The sequence below is a fragment of the Anser cygnoides genome, chromosome 2 (genome assembly GCF_040182565.1).
Source record: "Anser cygnoides isolate HZ-2024a breed goose chromosome 2, Taihu_goose_T2T_genome, whole genome shotgun sequence".
Classification (NCBI taxonomy): domain Eukaryota; kingdom Metazoa; phylum Chordata; class Aves; order Anseriformes; family Anatidae; genus Anser; species Anser cygnoides.
This window is the reverse complement of record NC_089874.1, coordinates 120,239,894-120,261,219: the sequence shown is the minus strand read 5'-3', so window position 1 is coordinate 120,261,219 and position 21,326 is coordinate 120,239,894. Positions and strand designations below refer to the sequence as shown.

The window sequence follows — 21,326 nt, the reverse complement described above, 5'->3', positions numbered from 1 at the left end:
AGATGTCTGGTTAAAAGAAAAGAAAAAACAAAACAAACAAACAAAAAAACATGACAACTATAATAACAACTGTTATTGATGTGCATTAAATATAACGAGACATTAGTGCAACAACGGTCAGAAGGACAACTTGATACTTTGACAACCAGCAGTATTGCAACATGCAAGTACATTGATTATCACCAATCATTCAAAGAAATCACAACTTGCTATTTTCACATTACTTTGTAGAAACCAAAATGACTGTTGAAATGTTCAACATAACTGATGGAGATTCACAAAACATTTAAAATAGGCTGTACAAAGTTCTGATCGAGACATTGAAATAACCGGGACAAATGAGGAACAGGTTATACTGAGTAGTCTTTCTAACATACTGAGTTTCCAGACAGCTTCACTGGTGACCTCTCTCACTTACTCTGCACTCCGGCTCTTTTATGCTGTCTTCAGAATTGAAGGAGTCCTAACATTTCATCTGAAGTGATTCAAGTTTGATTAGACAGGATTCAAATCTCTTTTTACTTAGAAACATATAAAAGTGGAGTGAACCCACTGATGCAATATCAAAACCTGTCTCTTTTTGGTTTTGTTCTTGGACACAAGATAAATATTTTTTGAAAGATCATAAATTGTCAAGGTGAACATTTAAAAAAAAAAAAAACACAAAACAGAATCACGCTTTCATCTCAATTTCTCTGCAAATAAATTATTTAGAAGAACAGAATGTCATGCAGTACACAAAAAGATGTTAGACAATTCATCATCTTTGTTTCAGTAGGGTTGCCAAGAGGTTTTAAAAGGTCTGCTTACAGCATAACCAGGAAATCCGGAAAATAAGATAAGACCACACACATTAAAAAAAAAAAATGTTTATTGTGAATTATGGACAATATTAGCTTACTGCACAAAGAGGCCACGCGACAGCCACTGATCTATATTCCAGCACAATCAAGTAAAGGAGTGTATGGATGTATGCAGCAGTCAGCCCTCACGCACAGCCACCTCAGCAAGGAGGGAAGCCATGCAGATGGCCTCAACGTCAAGATCAGACACATGCCCAGTGCTTCCCACGTGTCCCTTGAGCTGGCAGGACTTGGAGGGCAGCACAGCAGGCCGGGCCTGGTGCCTGCAGTGTCCCCACGATGGCCCCCACAAGATGGGCTCCGCCTGCCTGGTGCAAGTATGGCTGGCAGGGATGAAGCACAGTTGCAGCACACACTGCTCTCCTGGTACCACAGCTCACGGCACCTGCCAGATCAGAGCAACACAGCCACCTCCTCCTCTACACACTGGCTTTTACCTAAAATACTGCCTTTCTGGTGTCAGCTCTATGCCCCATTTCATAGAATCATAGCATGGTTTGGGTTGGAAGGGACCTTAAAGTTAATCAAATTCCAACCCCCTGCCATGGGCAGGGACACCTCCCACCAGACCAGGTTGCCCAAAGCCCCATCCAGCCTGGCCTTGAACACCTCCAGGGATGGGGCATCCACAGCTTCTCTGGGCAGCCTGTGCCAGTGCCTCACCACCCTCTGAGTGAAGGATTCCCTCCTAACCTCTAATCTAAATCTCCCCTCTTTTAGTTTAAAGCCATTCCCCCTTGTCCTATCACTATCTGCCTGTGTAAAAAGTCACTCTATTTTATCTTTTTTATAAGCTTCATTTAAGTACTGAAAGGACATAGTGAGGTCTCTAGGTGACATTTTTGCAGTCTAGGCATCATTTCTCAGTTACGAAAGCTTAATGAACCTCATCAGTCATGAGATCTGTCAAGAACACATTTTATCAATCACTACATGGAAATGGACAGCAGGGATAAAATGCATTATGACTTCTTTGGTCTTGGGTGTAACTCAAACTGTTCTGAAGTGCTGTTCATAATAGCCATCCATAGCACACAGCAGCACACCTGACATCATATGCACGAAACAATATATGCAGAGGAGGGCTAAACACTAGTATTCTGTTGGGATAATTTAATGTCACTTAAAGGCATTGTTTTCTATATTAATTAATGCTCAGGAACTCATAGGCAGAATCCTAGTAAATTCCTTCACTGGAGGACAAAAAAAAAAAAAAAACAAAAGGATTTTGATCAACCTTAATCTATTTTAGCACAGATGTTTAAAAATGACCATGTCATCATTGCTCAGCTGGACACTTATGTTTCATTTGTTTTATGATCGAGGCTAGATTTCACTGAATGAATCTATATTTTCCAAAAAGATAATTACCCACATCAACCAATGAATGCTCATTATAGTCAAGATAGAACAATATGCCTGCTTGGTAATATTCTGCTTTGTTTCCTTTTGAAAGAAAATAATTTCCTAATAATTGCAAGGAAAAGAAAAAGGGTAAAACTGCTACTACACTTAATGCAGTTATAATTCAATCTACTCCTAGCCATCGGCATAATTGTTAATATGTTCTACCCTCTTATTCATAAAGCTACCCCTGGAAATGATATCACAGTGCATTATGCGTTCCCTGTAGCACTACTCTTGGCTTCAGACCCAGTGAACTTATCTTTTTTTCAGTGAGCTACAAATTTATTAGACACAGATCGCTATTTTCATTTGTGATATAAGCTTGTTTGATTCGTTTTCCAACTCTAGAGAAGTGATTCGTCAGCCTTTGGTAAATTAAAGTTACTTTAGCATAGAATAACAGTTCTAACTTACTCAATTGGTTGCTGCCATCAGATAAAGCAAAATTATTATTTTCTTCTAGTTGAGTATAAGGTACATTCAGTGTACTAGAAGGATGAAAATGTAAGAAAATGAAATCATATACTCAGCAAAACAGGTTACTCATATGTGAATACATAAAAGGAATGTAACTCCACCAGTATGTTTTGGAATTGCACATTAAAAAACAAAGATCTTCTTGCTAAAAAATAAAAATAAAAAAGCTTTTTTTTTATTGACATGGCTGTGCTCAGATTGTCTGAGTACTGATCCTGTTATTTGTTTAGAACAAGCCTTTAAGATCGGCAGTCTTGAAATGTATGAAAAAATTGCACAGGATCACATTCCTTACCGTTCACATTTTCTACTTTACATTTGTATTCAGTTCTTCCATGGTACTCAAACAGCCAAGGTAATTACTTATCTTTCAGATTTCTTTTTGCCCTTTACCCAGACTTATAAGATCTATTTGGGTATTTCCCTTCTTGGCAGGGTTTAAGAAAATCCTCTGAAGCACAGGCAATACTGACAAATTTTTTTTTTTATTTCCAAAAATTCCTGTGCACAAATTTATTGCAGCATTCCCAAGTCTGATGCTGCATAGACTTTTTAGCACAGGCTCTCAGCTTTCCAGGGATACATAGCATGCAGGCACTATTATCTTGCCAGAAGCACAATTCTACTACTATTTATCTTTGTAAAATTTTAATATTTTTACATCAAATACACTCAGCCAGACAAGAACATTTTACACCTTTCATTTGCATAGAAACTAAGAAGCCAATTTACAAATTGCACCATTTTTTCCATCAGTGAGAAGTTTTTCCCTCAGCTCTAGTGTTAAATTGTTTAACAGAGTTCCAAAATGCAAATCAAGTCTGAATCCTACACTTAATTTTCAAGGGCACTGCATGAACACTAGAGAATCTGAGTAACTTTAGGAACAACCTTTTCCCCAAAACACTGGAGCAATGAACTTCATAATTTTGTCTAAAACTCTTCGTAGTGTCTGAGACACCCCAAGAAAACAGTAAAGCTCAAAGTGCAAAAATTTGTAGTTCCAATCAGTAAGCAAAAAATTCCACTACATAATTTCGTGTGTTATGGACAAAAGAATGAAAGAGTACAAAGTGATACTTCTTTCCGTACAGTGAGGTATGGTAACTATACTTTCAAAGAGTGGAAATCTGGCATGAGTGAAAGACATATGCCAATTAGAGGAAAGTAGAAAGTAAAAAAGGTAGTAAGTTTAATCACAAATAGGGGCTCTGAAAGTTTATCACAGTGCATTTGAATCAGGTTTTAAGATACTTCTGTGCCTTGAACATTTTGTTGGACAGGTTTGGTTTAAAGCTTCTATTGCTTTAATCTTTTTAATGGGATGATGATGAACTATGGAGCCCAGAATTATGTGGCAGAAGGTTTTTAGTCTTTCATCCAGAGACTTTCTTTGCAAAATGCCTATTGCCACTGATCACAGCATCCCTTAGCCCATTTGCTGAATACTAGAAAAATGTTCCATAGAACCCTAACCATAACTTAAAAAACAATCAGCTAAATTGATGAAAGCCTATGTCTCATACCCCCATTTATGTTAATAAACTGTTTTCCCCAGTTGTATCACAATTACCAATTTGGACACAAAAAGCTTTAACTAGGACCCACAATACATTTTCTATAAATACCCATTTGCTTTATTCTATGAAATACAACATAGAATGCAAAAGAAAGTTGCAGAAAACAAACGGACATGTCAGTGTTGTCATCATTATTTCGTAATTTGATTGTCTAAGAAAATTAAGTTAGTGTTATTGTGCTGCCTGTTGTTCAGCCCACACACAGCTGAACGACTGAGAATATACCTGCATGTCTAAACATCTCCAAAAGCATCCATGAGTTTGCAGTCTCCTCCGAGTACTAAGATTCAGCAAAATTGGCCGTAGAGGGAGCAGTACTGGCAATAGAAGTTCTTAAAGATTTTGTGCAAACACATCACTGGATAAAACAGAGACTCCATTAGTAATCACATTGGCAATTAACTCATCCACTAGGGATGTGAGCTTATATTCTTGATGGATAACCTACCACCTCAAAATAAAGCAAAGATAGATGAAAGTGCTGCTTACAGAATTAATAACTGCTGTGGAGGAACAGAGATACCACAATGGTGGGACCACAGAGCTACTTACCTAAATGTAATACGCGCAAGACCAACATGGATTATCCCATTTAAAGGGAAAACATTACACCATCCACAATGCTTTGCCACAATACTACATTGAAACAGAACCTTTTTATTAAGCAGAGTGTGGCCTTCAAGGTGAGGCAGTCTGAGTATAAACTACAGTTGAAGATTTATGATAACAAGACTGCTGTGGAAGACAGAGGCAATGGCACTAGAAATCTTGGCTAACGAGTCAAGTGCGTGCAAGGATACCAAATCCCAAGTTGTAAGTGGTTTAATATCTCACATCAGTGACTAATACACTGGCTGGCTGGTTCACCCTGCAGAACCAGTCACTAACCAGGTACTGTGGGGGAGACAGGATCACGATGGATGGCTCTGCTCTCCTTGTTAAGGGACCATGTTACTACTGTGTTACTTACACAGTGCCATTGACATCTACAAATACTGGCCCAATACATCAGAAGACTTGCCAAAACCACGAATATTTGGTGAGACGGTGAAGCCATCCTAGCCCCCTTCTGTTTCTTATCAAAACATCTGGTTCTTGTAAATAGCCATTTCATTTCCGTAAACTAGTAACTTTCTCTCAAAATCTTATGCACCAGCAGACAAAAAACAAACAAACAAACAACAACAACAAAAAAACCCTACCTAAAGCAGTAACTATTAGGAAACTGGGAATTCAGAAGCTTATGTGGCAGAAGGGTGTATGATCTGGAAGTCTTGTGGTGACCAACACAAAATCCACAGAGGCCTGTGCTAGCACAAGTCTGCCTACAGCGAGGCTGAAGCAAGTTTAGTTGGTTTGACAGCACTACCAGCTGGCTTCATGCTAGGCTACCTCTTCACTTGCATCCAGATTACTCTGATATTTCAGTTTTAATTCTTTCCCATAATGGGAAGAACGTAACATCGCATCAAATCCACATGCAGATTTGCATGCAAAATTAGAGGAGTTTTGAAACTTAAATACTAGGGTAGGAAAAGGGGGGGGTGGGAGGGGGTTGTTCCTGTTACAACTGTCAAACTGTACGCAGAAGCACAGGTTGCTAACCCATAATTCAGCTGTTTGTTTTAACACAAATTATAATTTATTTTGGGAATTTATAGTTCTCTAAAAGAACAAGTCCACTTTTTACTTCTACAGTGCTGTAATAGAAAAAGAATAAAATTAATTAGCAGTTGTGATTCTACAGACAAAAAGGTCTCAAAGAGATTTCTTCAAGTGCTTATTACAGTACGTGAATACTCAGACCTCCAAATGATTTTCCTTACTGTTTATCAATTAAGACAGAGAGTGGAAAATGAGCAAATATGACTTTGTATCAAATTTAATTTATGTCAAGAGTAGATTTAGACAAATTCATTTTAAATGCACATACAACAAGTCAATTTATTTTACAGGTTTGCATAATGTTCTTCCAAAAGATACATCAGAGAATGACTTCAAGTAAACAGAAATTTGCTACTAGATCATGCAAAATACTCTGAGAAACCAAAGATGTATGTAAATCAATATCTAACACACTATGTGGCTCCACTGTCTCTAACTAATTGAATAACCCTTTATGTAACCACTCATTAATGAAGTCTCAAAGTACTAACCCATGCGCCCACGAAGTATGAATTTAAGCTAAATGGGATAAATGAACCAAAAGAAATTCATGTGACGCACTCAAGCCTACGTGGTGATCACAGAGCAAATCTAATTCAGAAGTTTCAGTTCCAGTTCCCTTGCTCTACTCAGTAGATTTGGCAGTGCAAAACCGAGATAATGAGGCTTAAGTTAAAACGATTTACAGTTTTGGAATTAACTGAAAATTCAGTAAGAAAAAACACTACACAGAAAGAAAGTAGTTTGGGGTAAAACTTCAGTTTTCACCAGGATCCACACATCTTCTTTTTGTGCTTCCTCAAACTCCACATTTTTGCAGTCTAAATTCAAAAGTAACATTTTCCTTCACCAATTCACTCTTTATTTTTTAATTCACTGTATGGTCAAGCTGATGTGTAATTTCACTTGTTCAAGCTGTTCACTCTCCAATCATTTTGCTGTATTTTAAAACTAAACTCTGAACACTAACTCTTCCAATTTCCTGTTGCTGAAACAGCAGAAATTGGTTTAAATCCAAGAAATCTATCACTAACCACTGTCCTGACTGCCATCAAATGTTAAGAGTTAAAAAACAAACAAAACCAAGGATGTTTTATCAAGCTGAAAGTAAATTTCCAGGTAATCTGTCCTTGTCTGATATGTACTGCCTCAAGGCAGATATCTGAAAACATTCACTTCAAGAAGGCTCGACAATTTCACTGAATAAATGTATATTAAGTAACTGTAAATTAAATATTCAAGTGTAGCTATTAAAACAAGAAATACTATTTTCAGGCTGTGTGACAAGATGCTTTATTACTCAAGAGCATACAGTAGGTAGATTTTATTAAAACAGAAGGAAAAAAATGGAAAAAGGCAAAATTTAGGTTGCTCAAAAATTAGATGTTAAGATCTCACTGAATTGTATGAAACTATTAATATAAAGCTATTCAAAACAAAGTCCTGAATAAAATTTCTGTTTTAGGCTGGAAATCAGCTCCATATGGAAGTTAAGTTAGTTTACAATTGAAGGTTATAAAAGCAGATATGCCAGTTGTAGGTAGAACATTTTTACTTTTATTTGAGACAGGAAGATATGTATTATGGAAATTTCAAGGGGCAGAACAGGCGACTCAGTGGTGGACTGGTGGCAACAACAACAATCTCAGCAAGCTGCTGAATATAAAACCTAATGCACAGCTTTCCTATGGAAAACCCTGGAAAACAAAAAGAGAGCTTCAGCTTGATGTTAGGGAGGAGAAGAACCAGCAGAGGCATTTAAAGAGAAGATTTAACATATTCAGGCCTGGAAGATGACCTTCGGCTGTGACTGTGAATGGGCTTGAGGATGGTATGCGGCATGGGAAAGATTATCTGAAAGAGAGTCAATTTCAGTACATGCACAGGCCTGTATGTGCATTATCTAAGTCTACAACAAGCCACGTGAACACCCAAGAACACAAGCCCAGTCACGTACTGTGGCTGCTGTCACAATCAGAAATGGGTTTATTACAGATTTTCTAATTCCAGTGCTATCAAGGTTGACAAGGTTATCAGTATATACTGTTTAACACAGACGTATAGGTATCTATCTCTTACAAATGTATGTGTACACACACGTTAGAAACATATACAGTCAAATCACAACAGACATACTGAAATATATATATATATAAATGTGATACCCTAACTAGACACCATCCTCAAAAATATTGAACATGAGCTGCTACCAAATTATCATTTTTGTCATCCCTTTGAGAAAAAGTTGGCTGAAAAGCAAAAATTAAACCTCATGCAATTTAAGAGGAATATATTTACAATTTAAGACAGAGCTATTCTCTGTATGGATGTATCTCTAACCAGTCATAGAAATAAACATTATACCTGAAGTTTTATGGACGAGTTGACAAGAGTCTTTGTAACTCAAGTTGCTTTCACTTCTATCATGGCAGCACCCTGTACCTCATTAAAAGATGCTTTACACGTGAACAGTAAAGAAAATTCCTCCACTTCAGGCACTTACCATTTCTTCTTCAAATTGCTTACTTTTATATCAGTGTTATAATTCTATAACTGCTGTTATAGGAATATTATGCTGAAGATCTCAAGGCTTTCTACCAAGTTAATCTCAGAACTACAAATCTCTGAAACGTTCAATAGAAATCTCAGAAATATTCAAGACCCGAGAAGACAGACAGTAAGAACCCAGTGCATGGCCTTCCTGCTGCTAACTGCAAGCACGGGAGCTAAACGCTTGATGGGCCACAACAGGTAAGGAACGCAAGAAAAAACATTGCATCAATCATGGTTGTGAGAGGAAACAGGGCTCTGAGTGGTGCAATGCTCACGGCAAATGCAACAAGTGGGTTTCTACCGCAAGCATCTATCTGCGGCATGTTCACTGACATAGTAAGAGGAAACGTTAGAGCCAATCTTTGTAAATAACAAGGATGTCACCACAAAAATCTCTGATATGCATCATCTACTTTCTTTTAGCGGGAGCACTCCAGTAAGGCAGAAGATAGCAGGTGGCTACTCAGACGGAAGGGACCGACATATAAATCATTTCACACTTCAGAAGCTGTCTAGTGTATTTCAGTAAATCAAAGACTTCCCAGAATGATGAAAACTGAGCTTGCTGTAGAAGAACATCCTCTCTGTGGCAGAGGAAGACAGAGCTGATTCAGTCACACGTCATGCCTGCCATGTTCTGACAAAACATCTGCATTCTCCTTCTAAGCAAGCGAATCAAGACTGCTAGGGAAATCTGCAGTAAAGCAGTGATGAAGAATATCCCAAGAAACCACTTCTGTATATATAGAGCAACATGCAGTGTCTCCTTACAGCAACTACAGGACTGAGGAGCCTTCTGATTTCGAGAGGCAGTATCCATCAACTTAGGTATCTGCTGCATGTAGCACAGTAAGTTTTCCATCTTAAAACAAAGCAAAACAACAACAACAACAAAAGAAAAATTTGTCTTTTATAACCCAAAACAACCTTTTTGTTAAATACACAAGCTATTTCCTGGAGCCCAGACTCAAGCACCAAACCTCATTCTGGCTCATTTTTTTTTCTTGTCTCTATTATCAAACTCTGCACAAATAACGTAATGTGCACAGATAAAAAATGAGAATCACTGTTTTCATAAAATATGAATTTTTACAGTCTGGGAAGTAAGACTTTCATAAGAACCCACACACACACAAACAAACAAAAACACTGGAGTTGAGAGGAAGACAAATATTTGGTCAATCACCTATTCATTCAGTTCACGCAAACAAGATACCACTGGAACCAATACAGCATTTCAATGAATATTTAAATGCTAGATCCTGAGATTATAGGTCCAGAGCTTTAATACATCCTGAGGTATGGATCTATTAGGTGCATTAATAGTAGAAGGACAAATAAGAATGTAACTGCTGTCCCTTCTCAATTAGCTTTATTGAGTACGTCATGGACTGTCCTTTCTGTGTATTTGTGACTAAGAACCTGGCTATGCCAGTTCCCCAACATAGCCTATGGCTGCACATGGCGCTGATCTATGATTTAGACTACAGTAATTATTTTTATAAGTTACTTCTTTATTGATTTTTTGCTTTACTTTATTTTACAATTTTAAATGATACATCCCTCTGGAAATCTGACTTGCAGACTCTAGAGGGACCCACATCCTAAATCAAAGGCTGCACAGATAGGTGCTATTTAGTATATACACTGTTATTCCCAATCTAGAGCTTCTTGCATGTATACTGACTGTGCCGGATTTGTTTGCAGTCAAAAAATCAAAGGGCAAATACTGCCCCCAATCTACATCCTGAATGTGCCCCAGTACTGTATATACAATTGCCTTGTATAAGAGACCGTAATTATGGCACGTTTTCATTTTTTCTCATCATTTCTGTATTTTAGTCAGATGGTGTTAAAAAAATTCTTTTAAGTAAAAGATGGTATTTATGTAATTATACCTTCTTTTGAAGCTAACAAAATGCTTTGACGAACAAACAGATGGGTGTTTGGGGTAAAACGATAGGTTTCAAACACACAGCAGGACAGTTTATACATTTATAAATATAGGTTACTACGACAGATGTATATTTTTAAAAATAAAGGACTAGCTTTCCTCACAGTATCATCTCCAACTATTTACATGCTATAAATCTGCAGAAAGCAACATTTAGCTGTAATTGCAGAACTTCAAAGTACAGTACGGTTTTCGTGAGCTTTTGTGTAGATGCTTTTTCCTGCACATTAAATGTCTGCAGAGAGATTCTGTAGGTAGAAAGATCTAAAATATTTTTCCACCATTCAGAGAAGATAATTCTGGTGACATAAAATGAAGAATGCAGTTAATCTTGTGTATCATTTTCTAACTGGAGTAATATTGACACATGATCCATGAAGGCAGCCTCCTTCTCATCTAAAGTCTCAGAAGTAGAATTATCATTTAGAAAGCTTACAATCATAATTTTACACTTTTACAGGTGCCTTTAGAGGTGGTTCCAGCTATTTGTTCCAGCTCTACTTGCTGGAAAGGAAGGTGCCCTGACAATTTTCCTAAGGAAATTAGAATTGTGAAATGAGATACATAACTCTGTTTAGTCCCTACAGACTACTGCAGAGTCTGCTTCAAGCATGCGCATGAAGTCCAATTTATTGTAGCATTTATCTTGAGCCAGATACATGTGTATATACATGTATGTCAGGGAGAAAAGAAAAGAAATCCTTATGATGACACTTTTGCATCTCTCCTAACATGAAACAACCTGAGGGTCTCACCAATTTCCACTTTGCTTTTTGTGTTAATCTCAGATAGCCTTAAAACCTCAAATAGGGCTGCAGAAGTGAGTGGCCTAAGGATGCAATTGAATTTCTGCTCATGAGGTCCTGCTTTAAATATGGGGAATTTATGGGGCTTCTGGGGAACAGTGACACAGCTACAGTCTTTCCCAGTCTTTCCTACAGTCTTTCCTCCTCTGCATGAGTAGCAGCTCTGTATTTCAAGGACATATTTCAATTACTGAACAAGTGCAATCTTGGAAGCACGACTTTCCCCTTAAGAACCCAGACAGCAACTTCCTCATCAAACACCTTGCTTCTGTTCTTACAGTTCTTTGTCTGCTTTGTCTAAAAATGCAGCTACTCACCTTTTCCTCTCTTCAAGGGTCATATATATACTCTCTCCAACACAGCATAAAGAATTGCAAAAGTACGCCTACTGCATTATTCTCCTTCTTTCTTACAGTCTACTTAGACATTCACTAATGCAGTTACTGATGGTCTCAAGCTTACAGGCCTGTGGCCACTGAAGACCTGTGTAGCAGGCATACTGCTGTGTATACATGGCAGTCAGAACTACTATGCAGTAGCTAGCAGAGAAAGGGTTTTGTCATTTTAGACTTCAGTCAGTAAAAGTTGAAGAAAAATCCATAGTGAAAAATATCAAAGTTCCCTATCAGTACCCTTAAACACCTACTATCATTCTTTCTAATGAACAGCTGGATGTGACATCTTATCTGCATCTTAAAACACAAAGATTGTCACCCTATCTGCTGAACGGTCATCACTGCTGCCCTTCATAGCACTGTAAATCAGCAGAAGCTTCTGCTGCATTTGATAAACATTTCATTGACACAAGGAAAGCATTATTTTATTTCCTTTAAGAAGCAGGTAGGGGAAAGATGCTTGTAAGTTTCTTTGGGGTTTTAGCATTGAGATTCAGTGAATACCTCCTGGTTCCACCACTGATGTTACCATGGTATGCACAGTTAGGCTGAGGAATTCCCTTGAAAGGTATCATCTCTCCCTGCATGAATGTTATTATAATGTCTAAGGTCAGCAGCTGTACCGTGCCTTGTTCTAAGAAAGCACATCTAGCTACATTCACCTGCATATGTGGGCTAAGTCCCTGACTGTGATTTCCTATGACAAGTTATCATAGCTTGTCCCTTCAGTACTACAGGACACGTACCAAGTCTGCAGCTATTTCTCAAGTAGCACTTCAAATCAGGTCTTAATCCTTCCCTACTGTTGATCCCTAGAAAATATATTCGATTCTTCTATGGCATATTTTTTTTTGAAAAGACAGGCCTCGTGTTTCTTCATAGTGTTTAGAATAAAAACATGTCCTGAAAATGAACACTGAATAAAAACATCAAAATACATTCCTCTTTGAATCTCCCATAGCAAACATTAGTGTAAGAAAAATGTGTTAGAAGATAACACAATGTGGTGAAGTAGGCACCATACTCTGAGGACTGACTTTCGCAGAGGTGTTGGTCTGTATCAGCTAGAGAAAAACTCTTCCCCTAAAACACAGCATCATGCAATCCTAAACTCCACTGGGTGTCAGACACTTAGCAGAAGCTGTACCAGGCTACAAATTCCATTTTTCGTAGATGCAAGACCTTCCCAGGAGCTTGTCCAGATCACTCTGCTCAGATTGTCTACCTACACAGAATCAGACTGTCTTGTAACTACTGGATTCACAAGGCTGAAATAAAGAATTAACAAAAACTGTCATTTGAGCTTGTATTTTTCCCCCAAAGTCCTTCTCCACTACCCACACCCTATACTTTCTTTCAGATATCTCAGCCACAGAACCTGGTGGCTGAGGGATTCATGTCTTTGCCAGATGACCCTTTATGACCTGAATGTTCTCCCACATACTGGCCATTCAGCCACACTAGATTAGATTCTCTTAACAAAGTATTCAAGGATTATTATTCAAAGATTTGATAATTTAAAACATTTCCCGAGTTTTACTATCATTTCCACTCCTGCCTGTCAGGAATCTGAGGGATATGCATATATAGCTCAGGTTGACAGACTTCTTCCTTAACTAGACATATCAACCAATCTGCATGTTGGTATCTTTCCTGCAGAACTGCAGAATCTCCCATCTTACTTATGATAAAAGAAGCAGCTGTACATCAATTATTTAAAGATTATGATCTTTGGCACATTATCAGCTTTCTTTAGAGACAATATTCAATACAGCAGCAACAAGGTAAGCGACAAGGTAACTGATTGGACCAGTAAACCTACATAGTCCTCCCCAAAACAAACAAACAGAAAGATTGTATCAAGAAAAACTATCATTTTTACACACAAAAAAGAGCAAGTTCAGGGCTGAAATCTGAAAATAAACTTGCAAGTTATAAGACTTAAGCAATCTTGTTTAATGCTGGAAGAAAAAAAAAAGGGGGGGGTGGTCTGTATACAATGTGCAACTCTAACAGAAAGGTCCAGTTTATTTAAGGAGATGCTGGATGATGTTTTCCTAAATTGCCAAGAGGGAACTGGTCACCAAATTTTTCTTTTTTCCCATTTCACAAAATGCTTTCCCACAAAAAAAAAACATGCCTTTGCTGAAGTTAGACAATTGCAGCTAATATATAACTGTGAAGAGTAATTATAAAAGCCAAAATCAACTCTGATTTCAAACAAGAAAAGTCATGGACTCAGTCCTGTAAACATAGAGTACACAAATAACAATATATTAATATTAATAAGCAATTGTATGCAAAAAAAACTACTGAATCTCAGACCTGAGAAAACAATCGATTGGATGTAAACTGTACTACATGAGCAAAATAAATAATGTTGCAGATCAACCTTGAAATTCTCATTTCAGGAAAAAGTATGGTAATATCATTATGAAGAGGCTAGAAAAGAGACAGTAAGAGGTACATAAAAGGACATGTTGTGTAGGATCACAGCAACACATGGGAATATCAAATCACCAGTAACAACTGGATTTCTCCATTAATCAAAGCAAGCAATGAATGATGCAGTCTGTCTCTCAGAAATAGGAATTAAAAAAAAAAAAGAAAAGAAGAAAACTGCAAAAATATACAGCTATTCAAATGGTGTTGAGAGCATAGATAACAATCCAAAAAAAAATAATGTATAATTACTGAGCAGTGAGATCAGCACCCCATCAGGGGGAAGCTACTGAATGTAGTAAAAACCGAAGTTGCTTTATAAAACAGGTTAACAGTCTGAAATTTAGGTAATTTTAATGAAGACATCCCAAGAAAATAGCCCAGACAACCTCACAATTACAAAATACATCAGCTTGTGAAAAGTAGCATATGATGAACCATTACTACAGATGCTTAAGAATTAGCTAGTTGAAAGACTCATGGCATGGTGTATTTGTGCATTCAGTTATCCAGGAACACCTTTCCCAGTCTCGGTGATTTAAAGAAAAATGAAAAGTAATAATCTGCAGGTGCTGTCATGATTTCTATACACTTTACTTAGAAATGTCTAACACAGTTACAGCAAGCTTTCTCTGGAAAAAATCTCTCATGAATGTCACTGTATTTGACTGAGAAGTTGCTTCAGCTGAAAAATCAATATAGTAGTTATTTTTGCACTTACATTAATAGAGTTGCTTAGTTTGCCAACAGGGAGCCCTGCTACTAACTGCACCCCTGACAGCAGCCAAACATGTCATATTCATAGTGCATTAACCGCTCTGGTTTCCTGGAACTATAACCCCAGTCTGCTTTCAAATCCATTCCTCCATGTTATTAAAGCCTAACGCTGATTTTGAAAAGAGTACTTTTTATTATATATTACACTCTGTGTTCATAAAGTTGTTTCATAAAAAAGCAAAACACATAATGCGTAGAATTAGAATGAAGGCACTCCGATTTTTAAAACCCACAGGCCTGATGCTGATTCCTGTTCATAAATCTATCCCCAGGAAGAGCTCTGTGCATGCACCCGTGTGTGTTTTATTACATGGCAATAATTGCCCTGCACGGACCGAACCTATATATATTGCCTCATAAATGTTTGCCATTTAATAACTAATTAAAACAGGTGTACAATGAACTGTTTGTGAATTCTGCTTTATTTAGGAACATTCAGCTGTGAGACCAACTGATAATGGATACAGGCAGACAGCTGTGTGTGATGAAATCTAGAGCTGCAAGACAACCATAGAGCCAATGATTTTTGCCTCCTTTTTCACTCAAAAAAAAATCTGATTAAAGTAGATCAGTTCTCAAAAGCTGTTTATAATATACATGAAACAATAAGAGAAAGAGAAGAGATGCAAGCATAATTGTAATTGCTTTACTTCTTTAGGGGTCAAAAGCAAGCCAAAGAAAATCAATGTCCATTTATGTAGGAGAAGCTGAAGCATACAGTTCATTATTCACAACTGTTAAAATAGTCAATCAAAACATTTTGCCATGTGGATGACTAGAAAAAGCTATCTCACATAATTTTGAATGATGATATATTTAGAAACAGCAAAGCGTTTCATAAAAAGAATTTCAGAAACAATTATGCAATTAAGAATCAGTGTTCTCATAGTAAGGCAAATGATAACAACTATATTATGGAAGAATATCAAACTTTGAGAAGATTTCTGAGAACCGGGTATCATACCTGTTGAAATCACTGAGAATTTTACATGAAATTCAATAAAAATAGCAAAATAATCTTTACACTGAGGAATAATCACAGGATGGGATTACTCTCACTGGTCAGATTCTGCCATCTGTACAGGATGATTTCAAACTCCATCTAGTTTTTGACAGAAAGGGGAAGAAAAACAAATGCCATCAACAACACTCTCATTCTTACTTCTTTACAGATAGCCATATTCTTTTAAATAAATTTAGTATTACAGATGAAGAAAAAAATCATGTATTCTGCTTTATTTGAACAGCCTTTGTTCAGACTTAAATGTAAGTCTACTTAATTAATTTGACCAGAAGCAATGTAGCATTTCTACGTTAGAAAGTCATTTGTTAGAAAGAGTCATTTCTAACATCTTCAAGAAAGACAGTATACTGTCCCCTATTTGAAAAAATAGTTTGTGCTTGAAAAGCAATAAAAAAAAATAAAAAATAAAAAACCTATAGCATAGTCTGATGAATGAACTGTTCCTCTGATACCATTATTTCAGCAACTCCAAGCAATGAACACTTCAGAAGTGCTTGATGACATCAGTTTAAATATCACCTCTTTGAAAGAAAATCTCACCAAACCAGGCAAGAAATACCCAAACCTAACAGCAAGCATCAAATATATCATAGCAAAAAATTAACAAATAAATAAAAATTCCAGCAATCTTGAGATTTGATCTAAGATTATAAATACCTGCAGAATAGTCAACTGAACCAACAATCAGTTGTGCTCAAGGCGACTGAAACTGTGAGCTCTTTCACAGACTCAGTTCCAATCCAAGTATAGAAGGAGGAAAACATCAGTGCCCTTACCTCTGTCACATCTCACACTGAAATTTCAGTGACCATTGCAATGCACCCTGTGAGCTCCCGTTCTGGGCTTTAACTCTGTCTCGGGGCTTGTTCCATACCAGGAACATCCATGTCCATTCTCATAGCAAAATGGACAAGCTGTGTGCAACTCCTGGCAGCGGGGCACCTCCTGCTTTTCACGGGGAAAGGTACTGCACAGCCTTCCAAAAACCATCCGTGCCTCATCACTGAAGTTGTTCTGAACACCAGAGTGCCACAGCAAACTTTGCACAACAGCATTTACCCATGTTTTGGATTTACAAGCAAAGCTTCGTCATTTAGAACAACCGCACACAGGTAACTAAAATCTACTCACTGTAGTATCACAATGAACAGCATGTACATTTTTGTCCAACACCACCCAATGTAAACTGGAGAGCAAGGCATGAAATTAATCCCATACCAAACATTTTTCTTAATTAATCTCCCTCTGCCCATTACTTTAATGAACTGAAGAGAACAAGTCCTCAAGGAAGAGCCCAGCCCTTGGCTCGTACACCTCCAGACTCATCACACAACGGCATGTGCCACCTCTTTTGGCCAACTTCAGCTATTTTCTGAAGATACAGCTCAGAGTCCCAAATGACAATGACAGCCACAAGTATTCAGTGGAAGAAAGCTTTGTTTCCACTACTCCTCTTCTTCGTAAGGAGTAGACACATCACACACTAAATCAATCTCTGAAGATGGACAGATGTCTCCCTTTAGCAATTACATATGCATGTGAATGTCACTGACAGGGCCTCCACTGCATTCCCTGGTGTTAATTAGAGCAGTATATTTGAAGCATAATCTTTTTTTTTTTTTTCTTTTTTTAAATGTATGCTTCCTCTTTCTCTCTGCTCTCTGATCTGCAACAGGAATGCAGAAAATGTAGGTTGGCCACAGTGACAGTAAGGCTTTCTTAGTCTTCCAGCTACAGCAGGTAAAACTCAGGGCAAATACCGGAGGTAGGCTGTGTTGTAATCATGCTGAGCCAATGTCACAGCAGACTGCCAGAGGTGCACGTTGATGCAGCAGATTTAAATTGGGATTCAACCCACCCACATTCAGTTCTTTTTCTGGAAACCTGAACTGAAAACATAGTCACGAGAAGGGCCAAGACCACATGTTAAATCCATTTGACACTTACAATTTGCTACAAATCCTTACCTTTTTAACAATGCATGCAAGCAAACCTGGCAATGACAACTGGTAAGGAATACTGACAGTTTCAGTTTTCCTAGTGGCTCAGGCACAAGGGCCAGTGCTAACTTACAAGCATAAAGAAATGGTACTTGTCTGAGCACTTCAGGGTGAAGAATTGAGAACAGAATACAGCTCTTTTTAAAATATATTATATATATTTACTTTAAGACTAATAGAAATGATATATTCAACTTGGTTGGACTGACTGTAAAAACCTTACTTAACTGCTGATATGTTTAATTTTGCTTACAGGGCTTTCTGTCAGTTCACGAAACTTACGTCTGACAAGTCAAACAGCACATCTGAGCAAATATGGAAAAAAAACAAGAAAGAAATGTAATGTCTTTCCCTTAAAAGCTTACCCTGAAATTTCTGAATCAAGTCAACATCTTCTCTATTAAAAGGATTTGCATAGTATTAAATTAAAAAAGCATACCATAAAGTTGATTATACTATACTCTGGAAATCTCTGATTCAAAAGGTACAAGCAAATTGTGACACAGCATGTTAAAGGAAATGCTAGAATAGCTTTACAGTAAACAGTATGATGGACACTCCTAAGTTCTTAAAAATTAATAAAAACACACATTTTAAAGTATAAATATGCAGAAAGGTTTTCTGATATGTTCCAATTCACAGTTAAAGAAAATATGTGAAGATAAATGGCTTTGATGAGTATCTTAGAAGTCATCGCTTTGTAAGTAAAGACCCTAGGTCTTACCTTCCCCTTTTAAGTTTCTAACAGAAAAAGGAAGGCTTCTTTTCTTCTATCAGACTCTGTGAAAACTTGGTTCTTTGGCCATGTAACAGAATGAAAACCTGGCTGTAAGTGAAAGTCTACAGCAGTATGCTCTTTAATTCAGTGATGGGGATTTTCATTAGATTATCTCATAGCTATGGGACAAGACACTGCAAAAGCCAAGTGATACATCATTAAAGTATGTTTTCTTCCTCTCAAGGCAAAGAGAGTGTATAGCATTAGATTAATTTGAAGAACTAAAAATAAAAGGAAGAACTGGGCTCTGTAATATGCATCAGAAGTGGCAAAGCTGATAAAATTTTTAAAACCCATTTATTTATGTAATCAGGTATAAGCAGTTACTTATGTTAATTGTGGAAACACCGATCTAGCTCAAATGACTTCCAGATCAGTGCATGCTTCAGTGTTTTATGATCTCTCTTGCACATGCCTAGTGAAAGCCTGCCACTCTGCAACAGAGGAAGGAATTACTACAACAAAACCATAGGTACACTTTATTAAAAATTACACTTTTTTGGTATGACGCAGAAGCTGAGTGCTTTAAGTAATGGGCAAGTTTGTGTCCCGGAGCGTTACAATGGTTACTCTAATTGTGTTTCACAGTATCTTCAGGGAGTCAGAAATAGGAACCACAGGAAAGCTCTCCTGAAACTGCACTGAAACAAATGACGTCCCCCTCAGCCAGCCTACCCACAGGGAGCTCCATCCACCATTACAGGAAAGGCTTACTTTATCTTTCTGCTATAAACTTGAGTTAGCTGTGTACTCACTGTACTGCCAACCCAACATCTTTTAATCCTATTAGTTTTGCATCTAAGTAAAAATGTGTATTCCAGCCTATAAGAAGATCTGCTCCTGCCAGCAAAGGAAAGTTCCTCGACCTGGAAAGCTCTGAGACTGCCCCCACACACAGCTTTGCTAGAGATCTCACTGATTAGAAAAAGAAATATCCAAAACCCACCAAATGTTTCACACACACCGACATTTCTGCAGGAGCGTACGCTTCCAACACTGCAACTTACACTCTCATCTCTGTGAGTGAGTTATTTCCCCAAGCCTACACACACACACCATGCCCGGTGCCCCTGCTGAAACTACCGTGTTCCCTGGAGCTGTCGGAGCTGTTACTGAACTGTCAGAGCCGAGCTATAAATCTGTGTAACTGCTTTTATTCTGTGATGCTCTCGTGTTCGAACAGAATGTACATCAAGGTCGCTGTAAAAGATTGTAGTTTTCAGGCTCAGTGAGAAGATGCCAAGGAAATCAATACAAGCAAACTTAATTAAACACGGTCTGAAGTTCTGTCTTCTCCCAAACCAGCCCAGAATTCACCTCTCTATCCCCTGCGTTTCAGAGACAGGTGTTTCACAGATAGGGGAAGGCAGGCTGCTTAGCTTACATGCTATCGGTGCCGAAAGGTGAGCAGGAGAATTCATTCTCCTGCGTGTGACAGCTCTGCTCCGAGCTCCGTGAGGTTTTAACAGGAGATTACAGACCTGTGGGCCTGCTCCTTTGAAGTGGAGTTCCTCCAAGAGCAGAATTAGTCCCCTGCCTGCAACCCGTGCTCTGTATACTGAGATGCATTACGGCCAACTTTTTCCACGGCAATGTCAAGCCAAGCAACAAATCCCCACGGGCTAAAAGCGAGCTAACAAATGCGACTGGGTAAACCATACCCTCACAGCAAAAAAGCACCTCGGAGAACATCCCCAGGCAGGACACGAGAAAGTTAAAGGCATGAAAACCAGAGCTCCGGGTTCACCACCACCCCCCCCCCCCCCCCCCCCCCCCCCGCTCCCCGAGCGGGTCCGCAAGGCTCACGCACAGCCTGAGCCACCAAGAGCCCTCTCCAGCAGGAGCCACGGGTGGGAAGCGACTCGGGAGGCTCCGGCGATCCGGCTGCAGCCGTGCACAAGGGAACAACAAGGCACGGTGCTTTGCTTCTCCTCGATGCTCCCCGCGGCTGCCGGCCGGGCGGCGGGGCGCTCCCGGGATGCACCCCCATCCCCATCCCCATCCCCACACCGCCCGCAAAAAGCAGTGGGAGGCAGGCAGCAGAAAGAAGTCACTCGAGGCAGGGGTAAGGCGGCGGAGAAGCAGCACTTACTTGCCTAGACGCTACCGCCGGGAGACCTCCTCCTCTCAGCCGGTGAAACGCCGTGCCGCTCGTCCTCCCCGCACCGCTCCGCGCCGTTTCCAAAATATTTCCACCGGGCGCCGACGCATCCCCTTCCCGGCTCAGCCGGAGCGCGCAGGGAGCCCGGCCGCCGCGCCCCGGAGCGCGGTGCCCATGGTGCCAGCCACAGCCCCGGCAGCTTCCTCGGGGAGAAGGGGGGGGCTCCGCTAACGCGGCATCGCGGCCAGCCGGGGGGCAGCGAGGGGCTCCCCGCGCCCTTCCCGGAGACGGAGCGGGGGCGTGCGGGGAGGCAGCGCCGCCCCTCCGCGGCGAAGAGCGGACAGGCGAGGCCGTGTGAGGCGAGGCGAGGCGAGGCGAGGCGGCGCGGCGCCGCCACCGCGGCCGCAGCCCGCCGCGGCGATGCCGGCCCCGCCCGGGACCCCCGCCCGGCGCTGCCGGGGCGCTCCGTGGCGCCGCCCCGCCGCTAGATCCGCTGACGAGAGG

At 39.4% G+C, this 21,326-nt stretch overlaps 1 protein-coding gene across 1 annotated transcript in view; it reads right to left on the bottom strand.

Annotated features, from left to right (window-relative positions):
* SNTG1 (syntrophin gamma 1) overlaps positions 1 to 21,190 on the bottom strand; it is a 371,706-nt gene extending 350,516 nt beyond the window's left edge. The window contains exon 1 of the mRNA XM_048072405.2: positions 20,814 to 21,190. The gene's annotated coding sequence lies outside the window, so the exon portion shown is untranslated. The remainder of the gene's footprint in view (positions 1 to 20,813) is intronic.
* Positions 21,191 to 21,326: the final 136 nt, after the last annotated feature.